This window comes from Heloderma suspectum, chromosome 5, assembly GCF_057233095.1.
Source record: "Heloderma suspectum isolate Gila_16-S chromosome 5, 16-S_ref, whole genome shotgun sequence".
Taxonomy (NCBI): domain Eukaryota; kingdom Metazoa; phylum Chordata; class Lepidosauria; order Squamata; family Helodermatidae; genus Heloderma; species Heloderma suspectum.
Window position 1 is genome coordinate 227,867,381 of NC_139462.1, and position 13,652 is coordinate 227,881,032.

At 48.4% G+C, this 13,652-nt stretch overlaps 1 protein-coding gene across 5 annotated transcripts in view; it reads right to left on the reverse strand.

Annotated features, from left to right (window-relative positions):
- Nucleotides 1-13,652, reverse strand: part of GJC2 (gap junction protein gamma 2) — a 90,712-nt gene that overhangs the window by 8,103 nt on the left and 68,957 nt on the right. Inside the window, exon 1 of one of the 5 annotated variants that reach the window (XM_084859463.1) lies at nt 2,880-3,023. The exons of the other annotated variants lie outside the window; for them this stretch is intronic. The gene's annotated coding sequence lies outside the window, so the exon portion shown is untranslated. Of the gene's footprint in view, nt 1-2,879; nt 3,024-13,652 lie in introns of those variants that run through there. 5 annotated transcript variants of the gene reach the window in all.

Below are 13,652 nucleotides of genomic sequence, written 5' to 3' on the forward strand. Positions count from 1 at the left end.
TGTGGATACTGCCACCTCTACAGCAAAACCATTAATCATTTTGGCATGGCTGCCCTCTGCACACAAACACACCATGACAGGAAGACATTATGCTCCCCAGAGGTAACTGCTGAAGTGCAGATGTCCATCATGACAGTCACGATAGCCACACCTGCAAGGTGAATCCAAAAATGCAGGCAGCTGTGTTGATCCGTCTCAAACCAGTGCTAGCAGTTTTAATCTCCACCAGGAACAGGTTATCTGTAGAGCTAATGGGGCTTAATTGCCCATTCAGGAGCAAGGCACCACTGAATTACAGCTGGGATAGCTCACAACAATATATTGCAGCTGGGAAAATCCCTTTCCTCCCTCAGCTACTGTGAGGATCACAGCTAAGCTCAGAAGGGCAGGGAAGTCTGAGGGGGGTGGCAGATGACATCAGCATCCCTGCTAATCATAAAGTGCTGGTGCCGCGTCCTTGTGAGCCCCGGCTCCACCGCAACACTTACGCTGCCAGCTCACCTTTGAAATGGAATTTGCTCTTCCTGCAAAGGCCAAATGTGGCAGGAGAAAGCTTTGCAGTGCATGTTGAGGTGAGTCCCCAAACACCTACCCCCAAACTGTGGAAGGGCCCCCCTTGGGGAAGGGACATAGTGAGCAGTGAAGTGGCCAAGTTTGCGGATGACACCAAATTATTTAGGGTGGTTAAAACAAAAAAGGGATTGCGAGGAGCTCCAGAAGGATTTCTCCGAACTGGAAGAAGGGGCATCTAAATGGCAAATGCGATTCAATGTAAGCAAGTGCAAAGGGATGCATGTTACGGAAAAAAGTCCCAACCTCAAAGTATAGCCTGATGGGATCTGAGCTAGTGGTCACCGACCAGGAAAGAGATCGTGAGGTTGTGGTGGACAGCTCAGTGAGAATGCTGACCCGGTGTGTGGCCGCTGTAAAAAAAAGGCAAGCTCCATGTTAGGCATAATTAGAAAATATCATACTGCCCCTATACAAATCTATGGTGTGGCCACACCTGGAATGCTGTGTACAGTTCTGGTCATGACACCTAAAAATAAGATATTGTAAAGCTGGAAAAAGTACAGAGAAGGGCAACTAAAATGATCAAGGGGTTGGAGCATCTCCCCTATGAGAGAAGGGTACAACAGCTGGGATTGTTTAGCCTGGAAATAAGGAGGGTCAAGGGAGACATGATAGAGGTCTATAAAATTATGCATGGTGTGGAGGATGTGGGTAGGCTTTTCTCCCTCCTGCAAAGGATGACCCCATAGGATGGGGTCATCCCATGAAGCTGGTTGGTGGGAGATTCAGGACAGATCAAAGGGAGGCCTTCACACAGCGCAGAGTTAAACTATGGAATTCGCTACCACAGGATGCAGTGATGGCCACCAATTTGGATGGCTTTAAAAGGGGGTTGGGCAAATTCCTGGAGGAAAAGGCTGTCAGTGGCTACTAGTCCTGATGACTGTATCCCACCTCCAGTATCAGAGGCAGTATGCCTATGTACGCCTGTTGCTGGGGAATGTGGGCAGGAGGGTGCTGTAGAATTCATGTCCTGCTTGTGGGCTTCCCGTGGGCAGCTGGTTGGCCACTGTGTGAACAGAATGCTGGACTAGATGGACCCTGGGTCTGATCCAGCAGGGCTCTTGTGTTCTTATGACACAAGACCCCCCACCATACCAGCTGAGAGTAAGTCCTGGCAGGATCCTCTGAGGACAAACATGGTTAGCAAGGGCCGGAGCGAGAAAGGATGGAGCTACACAGTTCCTGCAGCTTTGGCCATTGCCTGCAGCCGTCAGTCACCTCCTGTTCCTTCCTTCCCTCCTGTGCCTTTCTTCCTGGACGTCTCCTTCACTCCACCCATCCTCCCAGGCACGCTAAGCACTCCCCTGGTATCAGTGCCAGTCCCAAGCAGCCTCATTCCCTCCGTCTCTTTTGAGCTCAGCTCAGCTGGTGAGAGACGGGCTGAGACTGAGGCGAGTCAAGGAAGTCGGGCAGTGGAAGGGGCCCTTCTGAAAACAAGGATCTTCAACATGCCTTCACTCCACTTTGTAAACCTTCCCTGGCGCATCACCCAAATAGCTGCACACCAGACATCCCCACAGCGTGAGCAACCACGGAGCAGTTGGATGGTGCCTGGTTGGAGACCAGAGGGTAGAGTCTGGTAAGGCTTTGGGAGCGGTGGCCACGCTAGTCTGTCTGCTGCAGCAAAGACAACAAAGAGTCTTGCAGCACCTTGGAGGCTAACAAACCATGGCATATGGCAACTTTCATGGACTAAAGTGGACTCTAGCCAATGGACGCTGATGCTGTAATAAAGTTGGTTGTTTAAGATGCTGCCGCAAGACGCTGTGTTGTTTTTGCCTCGAGACTGCAGTCCCAAGCCCACTTGCCAGGGAATAAGTCCCGCTAAGCACACTTGAGCCTTACTTAAGAGTAAACATACTTCAGATCATATAGCGAATTAGGAGTGGAATGGCCAAGAGGTGGGGGTCAAGTTAAAAAGAATTAAGAAACTCTGCCGTAAGTTTCAGCAAGAACAGTCAAAGGCGACGGTCCGTTCCTTTGATTGTGGAAATTCCATAGTTCAGGTCTAAGCTGGAGCATAATGGAAAGAATGTGTTCTTGAGGACAACAGAGGAAGGGGAAAGAGAGGAAACCAAGGCAGGGGTAGCTCGGGATAATGCATGTGGGGTGAGGAATCAGGGGTGATGATGAATTTTGAGGAGGAATCTTAAGGGAAGTTCAAAATGTGTGGTGGTTTTAAATGCTCATTCCCCCCTCCAATTTGAGCATCCCCCCACACTTCCTCAGATCCTCTTCAAATCACACTATGTACTAAACGGGAGATGAAAATAAGGAGAAATTGATACAAATAAGCTACTCACAGCGACATGGTATTCCTTGCTCAGGACTCCCCAGCCAGCCAAACACTCTCACAGAGGTTTTTCCACGACCACTGCCTCTTCAGGAGGGGGAAAAGGATACAGATCCCCATCGAAATGCCTCACCCAACTAACATTCCGTCAGCTGGAGAGGGAGACGTTTTGGCAAACTTTTAAACGCATCCTGCCGGACTCCGCCTTTCTGACAACGAAGTACCCATCCCACCCCCCAAAATCCAGGGCATCAGCTAAGAGCAAAAGCCACGTTTTCCCTTATAGAAAAATAACTCGCTTCATTTAAACAAAGGTTTCATAAAAAATTCACAGGAAGGAATCCCAGCTTTAGCACTCAGTGGGTTCTTTGAGCACATCCTGTGTGGAAAGAGCTGAATAAGCAGGGGTTTAAAAAAAGAAAACCTTTTAAAGTTTCCTAAAAATCCTTCTGATTAACATTGCTGTATTTTGCTTTCCCCTTGTTGGTGAAAAAGCTGAGAGTGCCCGTACGGGCCATCGCTAACGGATTCGGAAGATGGAAAGCCTGACTAATGAGAAACATCTGGGAAGCACATGGCCAGGGAGCCGGATGGAAGTCTTTGGGAGAAGAGAAACACAAGAGGCCCTGGGAAGCAAAGCCACTTCTGGCCTTACATGCTGGAAAGTGATCCACAGTTTCAGGGCTGACAGAAGAATGTCTGTCCGAAAACACGATTTGGGAGATGGAAATTTCAACCTGGCGCTCCAGAGGCTGATGTGGGATGAATGATTGAATGAGGCCCACGGTACCTGACAATCTGCATGTTGAAAATAAATGCTCATTTCTGTGAGTGGACGAAGAGTTCAGGCAAATGTTTCCACTTTGCTCAGTCTGCAAATGAATTCAATAGATTATGGGTGCAATCCTATGCATATTCAGACAGAAAAACATCCAGCAACTCCTAGCATGCCCCAGCCATCCATGCTGGCTGGAGCATGCTTGGAGTTGTAAGACTTTTCTCCATCTAAACATGCATAGGATTGCGCCCTTACTTAATTTGCAATAGGCTGTGCAAGTTGGGGCAGCCTTCCCCAACCTGTTACCCTCCAGATGTTTTGGACTACAGCTCCCAGAGGCCTTGACCACTGGCTGTATTTAGCTGGGGCTGGTGGGAGTTGTAGTCCAAAACTTCTGGAAGGCACCAACTAGGTCAGGGAAGGCTGAAGTTGGGGGAAAAGTGTTCCACTGTTTTGTCCTGGACTGGGGAATAGTGGCTGAGGCTCTGAAAAATGTGTGTGTCTGTGTGTGTATATAAGTGTGTGTGTGCACGCGCGCACACACACTCACACACACTGCAAGGAATACAGGAAGGTTTAGGGATGGATGAATCTATCAATTTGGGTTTCTCTCAGTTTCCTCAATTTTCCAGTCTTGAGTTGGTTTGTCCCAAACATTCAGAATTGTTTTTTTTAAAGTTTGCATGAAAATTCATACACATTTTGGAGTGCATTTCTTCTAATACAGCCTTCCCAACCTGGCACACCCCAGATGTGTAGGACTACAACTCCCAGAATCCCTCAGCATAGCTGGCTGGGGTTATGGGAGTTGTAGTCTATCACATCTGGGGGACACCAGTTTGGGGAAAGGCTGTCCTAATTCATCCATTTTTGTATGCAAGTTTGCCTAATATATACATTTTTTGCAAACAATTACCATGCATTCTTCACTGTTACTTCCCTGAATATACACACCTTTGTGTGTATATTTCCCTAATATATGTATTTTTGTATGCATTTTGGGGATTGGAGAAGTCCATTGCAAAATATGGTGAAGTGCGAATCTCAAAAAATAGCGGAGTTTTGGTTTGCGGCATGGTTCAAAAGTACGAAATTAGGAAAGTTGGCATCAAAATGCGAACCGAGTGGATTTCCCCCCATCCCTAGATACCTTATGCCAGGTCAGTTGTCTGCGTACCTAGCAGGTACTCTCCAGGGCCTTGTGCAGAGGTCTTCCCTACCACTTGCTCCCTGATCCTTCTAACTGGAGGTATCAAGGATTGCGCCGGGGGCCTACTGCATTTCTTTATGCAAACCATGTGCTCTGCCGCTCAGCTGCAGTCCCTTCCTGTTGAGACATATCCTACCGGGGGTGGGGGGAATCCTACGGGGGAGAAGATTCAGTGGTGGAGCTACCGGCTCCTGTTTGCTGGCAGGGCGGGCGGTGGGAGGGGGCGGCTTTTTCTTGCCACCCTTCTTTCTTCCCCACTGCCATTGTGGTCAATAGGAGGGAATTAACTCTACCAGCTCTAGGGCTGGCATAGTTGAAGGCCTTTTTTGGAGGCATGTGGAAAAACACCCTGTTTCCCACCCTGCCATTGGAACATCTATGCCAGGTGTTGAGAACTTCAGGCCCTTGGGCTAAATCTGGCCCTCTTGGGATTCCAATCTAGGCTTCCAGGTTCTCGAGATGATTATGGCCCCTACCCCTAGTCCCACCCACTTTCCCCTGTTCATCAATCGTTCAGTAGTTTCCTGGTTTTTTTGCGGTCTTTTCCCCGTTCCAAAAGGTCGAAATACCACTCCTAAGGTTTAGTTACTGACAGTAAGAGCTTGAAGCTACAATATGCTGCCATTTGGGGTATTTTGGCTCTGGACTCTTAGTCTTCAGCTCCACCCACCACTGGAATGTTGCCCCCAAGAGCTTCTCAAAATTAAATTCCACCCTTGTGCTAAAGGATGATCAGTACTCCCTGATCTATGCTCACAAGAGTGAGGACTGAGTCCAAAATCTACTCAAATCTCCAGGAGGTTTTCTGTACTGGGATCTCAAGAGGGGCACAGGAGGTCCAGTCCAGGAGGCAACACTAGCTAGAAACAGAATTGTTGAAGTTTACTAAGAAGATAATAAATGCACAGCAGGGAGGAAGCCACAACAATGGAGAGGAACATTAAAAAAGGGGGAGGGAGAAAGAACACAGACACAAATGTTTCTGTGGGAAAAGACATGACAGGATGTCATGCTGGACAGTGAGGAGGATGAGTATGTATAAGTTGATTGTTTCAAACAATGGTTAAAACAATTGCAGACGTGGGAGAAGAAGCCACAGGATGGAGGCTATGGGAGATCCTCCACTGTGCAGTGCTGATAATTAGCTTACAGTCAAATCTCTATGATGCAAACATCTGTAAGAACCGCTTTGCTGGATCAGACCATGGGTCTCTCCAGTTCCTGAGCCTCAACCTGATGTCCTCCAGGTGTCCAAAGCCAACCAGAAGGAAAAACCCCCAGGAACGGCCAAGGGTAAAGCAGTAGAAAAGAGGATGTTTTATGCAATAAATGAACTCTGATGTGTTTTGGACCCTCGGGTCCTTCATTGGTATGCTTCGTTAGAGTGAAATGGACATCATTTCCTCCATATGCCCAGTCTCCTTTGCTATGTTCGAGTCTCCTACATAACATAGGAGACTGGGAATATGGAGTAAATGGTATCTGTTGCATTCTAACAAAGTACCCTTTTATTGCATTAAACATCCTTTTTTCTACCCTTTTGCCCTTGGCTTTTCTGGCAGGCCCTCCCGATGTGCTGTACTACAACTCACATCATTCCCAGCCAGCAAGGCCATTCCCAGCCATGCACCCTGACGTCATTTGGCCTGTGGAGGGCTGGGTGGGGCTGGAGGTCATCTGGCCTTTCACCCAAAAGTAGCTCCCCAGCCCTGGCCTAAGATCCCCAAGATTAAAGCTGCCCTCACTTCCTCTACCGTGGCTGGGCATATGGATGCCAGGGTATACAAAATATCTGTACTGTGACAGAAAGATGCAGGTTTCAGATAGGGATGGCTGGATCTGTCAATCTTGGTCTCATCGAAATTGTCACCTTATTGAGGTCAAGCTTGTTCTGTCTCGTTTCATACCGCACCTTTTTCATCCTGTGCACATTAACGTATGCATTTTTGTGCAGATTCTTAACTATGTGCATTTGATCAAATCAGTCAATCCTAAAGGAAATCAACCCTGACTGTTCATTGGAAGGACAGATACTGAAGCTGAAGCTCAAATATTTTGGCCACCTAATGCGAAGAGAAAAGTCACTGGAAAAGACCCTGATGCTGGGAAAGATTGAAGGCAAAAGGAGAAGGGGACGGCAGAGGATGAGATGGCTGGATAGCATCACCGATGCAATGAACATGAAGTTGAGCACACTCTGGGAGAGAGTGGAGGACAGGAAGGCCTGGCGTGCTGTGGTCCATGGGTCAGGAAGAGTCGGACACGACTGAACGACTGAACAACAACAACTCCCCGGCCCTGGTACATTGCTGAAATCCTGGTTTGTGCACACTGTTCTCAAACACAGAGAATCTGAGTGCACTCCCCCCTAATGTGAACATTTCCCTGAGATACGCTGGATCAGAAGGCTTGCAAAAATGCAGATTTTGGTACGCAACTCTGTGTTGGCTCACCAAAACGCTCAGGAGGTGTGAACTGGGTAAATCCGTCAACAGAATGAATTTCTCCCTCTACCCTAATTTCACCCAGAGGTTTTCCTTTCAGAGCACAAACAGCCCTGATGGCTCAGACCAAGAGTCCATCAAGCCCAACATTCTGTTTCCAGCAGTGGCCGGGCATATGGTTCCAGGGCGTGAAGGCAGCAGCTTTCCCTTGTTTTTGTCTCCCAGATACTAATATTCAGGCACACTATTTCTGAACCCAGAAGGTCCATATAGCCATCATTCCCTCTGTTTCCAGTGTTGAGGGGCGAGTGCCATTGCTTATGTAGCTAAAATGGCTCCACCCATGCACAAGAGGGAGGTGTCAGCATTCTTGGGGGACCCAAAGGTTTGCAGAAGTACAACCCCCCCGTTATTAAAAAAAAAAAAATAAGAGGGGGAGGAAAGGCTGACCAAAACCAGCCCAGGAAAGGCTGAGCATGCTCCATGAGCATGGAATGTTCACTGACGGGGCGGGGGGAATGGGGGAAGTAAAAATAGGATGGAGTATCCTAGAGGTGGGCACTGAACAGAAATACTCCATACTGTTACATTTTTTTGCAGCCCCGCTGGTCATGGCTAATAACCACTGACAGACCTCCATACATTTACTCAATCCCATTTTAGAGCCATCGAAGGCCATGGCCACGATCACCTCCCATGGCAGCAAAAGAAAAGTCACAGCGGTGGCGGCGGAAAAGTGCTCCGGCTCTCAACTTTTGACGCATGCGTGCAACCCAGCCTTCCCCAACGCATCGCCCTCCAGATGCGTCAGACTACAGGTCCCATCACTCCCAGCCAGCAGTCACTGCCTGTCCTGGCTGAGGATGATAGCAGTTGTAGTCCAACACATCTGGAGGGCGCCAGGTTGGGGAAGGCTGATGCAACCCTTCATCACCGACATGGTACATAAACATCCCTGCCAAAAGTACAAAAGAACTTGCAAGAAGCAAGTGTGGAGGGTGCTTCAAATTCTTTGCCTGAAGGACTAAGCAGCAGCCTTGCAGAAAGGGGCAGCAGCTAAGGCCAGAGAAGTAGCTCTATTTCTGGCAACTGGAGAGCTGCTGGGCTGCCGGAGCTGCTGGGCTGTACTTTGCGGCGACATCCCTTTATCAGGGTCATCATCTTCACTGCAGTGTCCTGAAACAGTTTTTAAACAGAGATGTTTTCCAGACGTAAACACGTGCTTGGGAGAAGGGCAGTATCTCCTCCTTAAATAACCTCCTGCGTTTCCTGAACTCAGCTCTTCCTAGCAGAAGTGTCCATTGTCTCGAGAGCCACTGCCTTCTCAGACACAAAGCCCTTGTGATCTCTGCTAGATAGAAACACATGCAGGAGAATACATACGCATGCATGCTCGCAGACACACACACCCTGCTAATGGGGCATGCTCTGCCTCTAAATCCCATGAAAATCAGTGCAAGGAAAGAGAAGGTCCCAATCCATGTTCCCCAGATGGCCACGCTGCTTCCCTTTTCCCCCAACCACTGATCATTGGGTGGTTACCCACTCTTTTGTGCAGTCTTTCCCCCCAGTCCAAAAGGTTGAAATGCCTCTCCTAAGGCTTTGTTACCGGCAGAAAGGGTTTGAAGCTAAAATAGGTTGGTATTTTTGGCTCTACCCTTTTGCCTTCACCCCCGCCCACCAGTGGAATGCAGCCTCCGAGAGCTTCTCTGAAATGGAATTTGGGTCTTGGGCTGAAAGACGGTCACCATCCCCAGTATAGATCCTATCATGGCAAGGGGGAAAGGGGGAACATAAGAAGAGCCCTGCTGGATCAGACCACGGGTCTAACTAGTCCAGCATTCTGTTCACACAGTGGCCAACCAGCCGCCCATAGGAAACCCACAAGCAGGGCATGAGCACAACAGCACCCTCCCACCCATTTCCCCAGCCAGTGGTGTACACAGGCTCACTGCCTCTGGTACTGGAAGTAGCACAGGGTGGGGGCAAAATGCGGCAAAACAGTCTTGTCACCTTTGAAGTCACTGCCACCAGTAAGAGTTATAAGAATAGAATATTATAACTCTTTGTCTCGCACCGGGAAAAAAAAGTTACATGTTTTTGTATCGCACAGAAACCAGAAGCACCGGAAAAAAGTTGTTAAAGTAGATTTGGGGCAAACAGAGCATCGAGGGAGAAATAGCAACAGGACAACTTGTTGGGGTTTGCACTGCGTGGCCCATGCATTCGTCAGACGTTATAGGACCAAGATAAAACACTAGTGTAGATTGGTCCTAGGAACTTTTGGAAAAGTTTTGCCAACACAGACAACACATGTACACCCCCATCAACTCCCAAGTTTATTATACTTAACTGGATCTGGACCGCAAAAATACAGCATTTCATGTTTTTGTATATGGAGCAATGCAAAATAGCAGGGAAGCCATAAACACTGCAGAACTGTTTGGTCTGGCAAACAGCTACCCATGCATTTCAGGGAGGCGCTCAGAAGCCTTAGCAGATAAACACTAATTAGATATGGAACGTTAAACCATCAGCAAGAGTTTGGACACGAAGCTTTAAGCCAGCAGGACAATGGCTCTGAGAAGGCAAAACAGGGTTGGATTCTCACTGGAATATCTTATCTCCCTCGCTCGATGGGCATCAACACTCTACTGGTATTCCCCTCTCCAACACCAGCTCGGTTTCTCATCTTGTATGACTGACATCGGGCTACAAGGCAAATTCAAGAGCCAAAAGCAAGTTACAGTATGGCAATTTGCAATCCCCAAACCAGCAAAATGGTAACATTGAGCAGTTCCTCCCCGCATAGTAGCCTTAAATCAGGCATGAGGAACCTCTTGCACGGGGGGCAAATGTGGCTCTCTGGGGCTCCCCAAAAGACCTCACCGCAACGTTTCCAACATTTCCCTGGAGGGAAGTAGTGCATTATTGACAGAAGAAATATCACAGGGATGGGATTGGGTATACGGGAACAAAATGTCACAGTCTAAGAATCTCAGCCTTCCTTCCTTCCTTCCTTCCTTCCTATTTTTTAAAAAAGCAAGTTACTAGCTCTTAAGAGGCTATAAAGATATGCTCAAAAGCATGTCTGGAGAATGCATGCTGAAATCTAACAAGCCAGGATTCTGGCCTTGCACAGGATTTCCAGGAAGGGCAGTGATTCAGTATTCCTCATAGCTATCTGCCCCTCCCTGTGCAAAATAGAAGTGGAATAAATTATGCCAAAGGAGCAATTATATACACATTTGCTGAATTTAGACACCATGCAGAATTCCAGTTCTCTTGGTGCACAATCTCTAGAAATGTCTACATTTGTAGCATCAATCAGGCCTCTTGACCAATGCAATATCCACTTAGGGGAGCCTTAACTGGGAAGGGGCTAAGTGTTCTGTGCACTGCTGTAGCCACCACCTCAAATCTGAGCTACTTGCCCAAGAAAATCCACTTTTGAACTTGCCATTCCTGAAGGTACAGAGATCTGGGCTTGGCCAGCACCCGGGTGTGAGGTGACCTTGCTTTGGAGGAACAGCAGGATATAAATGGGACAAGTAAACTGCTGTTGTTGAAATGATCCTTAGGCCGACTCTTGGCACTACTATTCAAGCATCCAGATGTGGCGCTTCTGCCCCACCCACGAAGGCTGAGATTAGGTCCTGCTGCTGATCAAAGCAAAGAGGCTTTTCAGCTCATAGTGAAGTACTGTTACTGGTGGCCATATGTCAGAGATGGGCAACTCGTGGCCCTCCACATGTTTTGGCCTACAACTCCCACCAGCTGTAACCAGCATGGCCAAGGGGGAGGGGGCAATGCCAAACCCTGCATTACATCATCTTCCGGATCCTGGTGCCCAATGCTCAGTGGAGTAGCGCACAGGGTCGGGTTTTCAGTTACACCTAACCCTTGGCCTAATTTTCAGGCAAGCGCCATCCCAACACCCCCTCTGCATTGCAACACAACAGCAAGGGGCGCCTGGAAACCCAGTCACTAGAAGGGACAGTCCTGCTCATGCAAGCAAACGTCTGCGCCAGCTTTGAAAACCACGGGAAGCCCTTTGCCAGGGAGGCGCACTGTGGCTCAGTGGCAGAGCCCCTGCTTTGCGTGCAGAGGGTCCCAGGTTCAATCGTTATTGTAGACATCACGTCCCTCGACTTCAGCAAAGCTTTCGACAAAGTGCCCCATGATCCCCTGATGAGCAAACTAGCTCAGAGTGGTCTAGATGAAACAACGATCAGGTGGATCCACAGTTGGCTACAGGATCAGCCTCAAAGAGTGCTTATCAATGGGACCTTCTCAAACTGGGGAGAGGTAACGAGCGGGGTACCGCAGGGCTCAGTCCTGGGCCCAGTGCTCTTCAACATCTTCATTAATGACTTGGAGGAGGAGGTGCAGGGAATGCTGATTAAGTTTGCAGATGACACAAAATTGGGCGGGATACCTAATACTTTGGAAGACAGAAACGAAATTCAAAGTGACCTTGATAGACTGGGGAGCTGGGCAGAAAACAACAGAATGACATTTAATAAGGAGAAATGCCAAGTTCTGCACCTAGGAAAAAGAAACCAAATGCACAGTTACAAGATGGGGGATACGTGGCTCAACAGCACTACAAGCGAGAAGGATCTTGGAACTGCTGTAGATCACAAGGTGAATATGGGCCAACAATGTGATGTGGCTGCAAAAAAGGCAAATGCTCTTTTGGGCTGCATTAATAGAAACATAGCTTCCAAATCCCGGGAAGTACTAGTTCCCCTCTAATCAGCACTGGTTAGGCCTCATCTGGAGTACTGTGTCCAGTTCTGGGCACCACACTTAAAGAAGGATGCAGACAAACTGGAGAGGGTTCAGAGGAGGGCAACAAAAATGATCAGTGGACTGGAAACAAAGCCCTATGAGGAGAGACTGAAGGAATTGGGCATGTTTAGCCTTAAGAAGAGAAGACTGAGGGGTGATATGATAGTGCTCTTCAAGTACTTGAGAGGTTGTCACAGAGAGGAAGGCCAGCATCTCTTCTTGATCATCCCAGAGTGCAGGACACGGAATCATGGGCTCAAGTTACAGGAAGCCAGATTCCGGCTGAACATCAGGAAAACCTTCCTGACTGTTAGAGCAATACGACAATGGAACCAATTACCTTGGGCTGTGGTGGGCTCTCCCCCACTGGAGGCGTTCAAGACGAGGCTGGACAGCCATCTGCCAGGGATGCTCTGACTTGGATTCCTGCATTGAGCAGGGGGTTGGACTCGATGGCCTTGTAGGCCTCTTCCAACCCAACTATTCTATGATTCTATGAATCCCTGGCATCTCCAGGTAGGGCTAGGAAGGAATCCTGCCTGAAACCCTGGAGAGCCACAGCCACTCCGTGTCAACAATACTGGGCTTGAAGGGCCAACGGCCTGACTCAGTATAAGGCAGCTTCCTGTGTTCCTTGATACTGGGGCAGCAATATGCCTGTGCACTGCAGTATCCATGTTCACAACGGATCACCGGATAAGGGCGATTGTTTGGAACCCACCTGATGCCTTGTTCTCCTCCGCAATATTATCGAGCCAAAAATGTTTCTCCATAAACAGAGAGAGAAGCCTTCCAGCTCACAGCTGCTCCTCGAAGGACATTGGCAGGGAAAACAAGACCCAAAGGCATGGGCTGGTACATGAACGGAGATTGCCTTGGCATGCTCTTTAAAACAGTGAGCTTCCCCCCCTTTTCATCTGTTCCCTCTCCAAAAACAGCACAGTCAAAATAAAAATGTCACAGGGCCTCTGGTAGAGGCCACGTTAAGTAATTAGTTCCTTTTCAATTTGCTTCCCTTTCCTAAGCAGCTATAGGAAAACGGAAATAATGTGTCTCATAAAGAATTGCGGTGTCATTGGGTGGCACTTAGAACAAGCGTCAATTTTGGTTCTCCCCCTGAACAACTCATCATGGCTCCCAAAACCTTCATAACAGGAAGCAATGCTGTTTCCCATCTTTTCATTTTATCGTCATTCCCACCCCCCACTTTTTTTCGTATGAAAATAGGTCCAGGGCTTGCATTACTGGAGACCCCTCCGAATGGGAGGAAATGGAATCCCCCATTAGAGGGACCCTGCCAAAATCTATCCAGAGTTCCTTGCTGGCTGCTCCCTCCTTCCATATATACAAAGTGCCCCTTATGGAGTTCAAAGGGGGAAAACGTTAGAATAGGGAGAAGGGAGGAAAGGGAAAGGTGTGGAAGAGGTCTGTGGGAAAAGGGAGGGCAAGTTGGTATTGTTAGAAGCCAGCCCCAATGAGAAGGGGTCTTTTGCACCTGTGATGGGGTGGGCAATGGCGGAGGGTCAGGGCTGTCAGAGCAGGAAGCTGGATAATCGC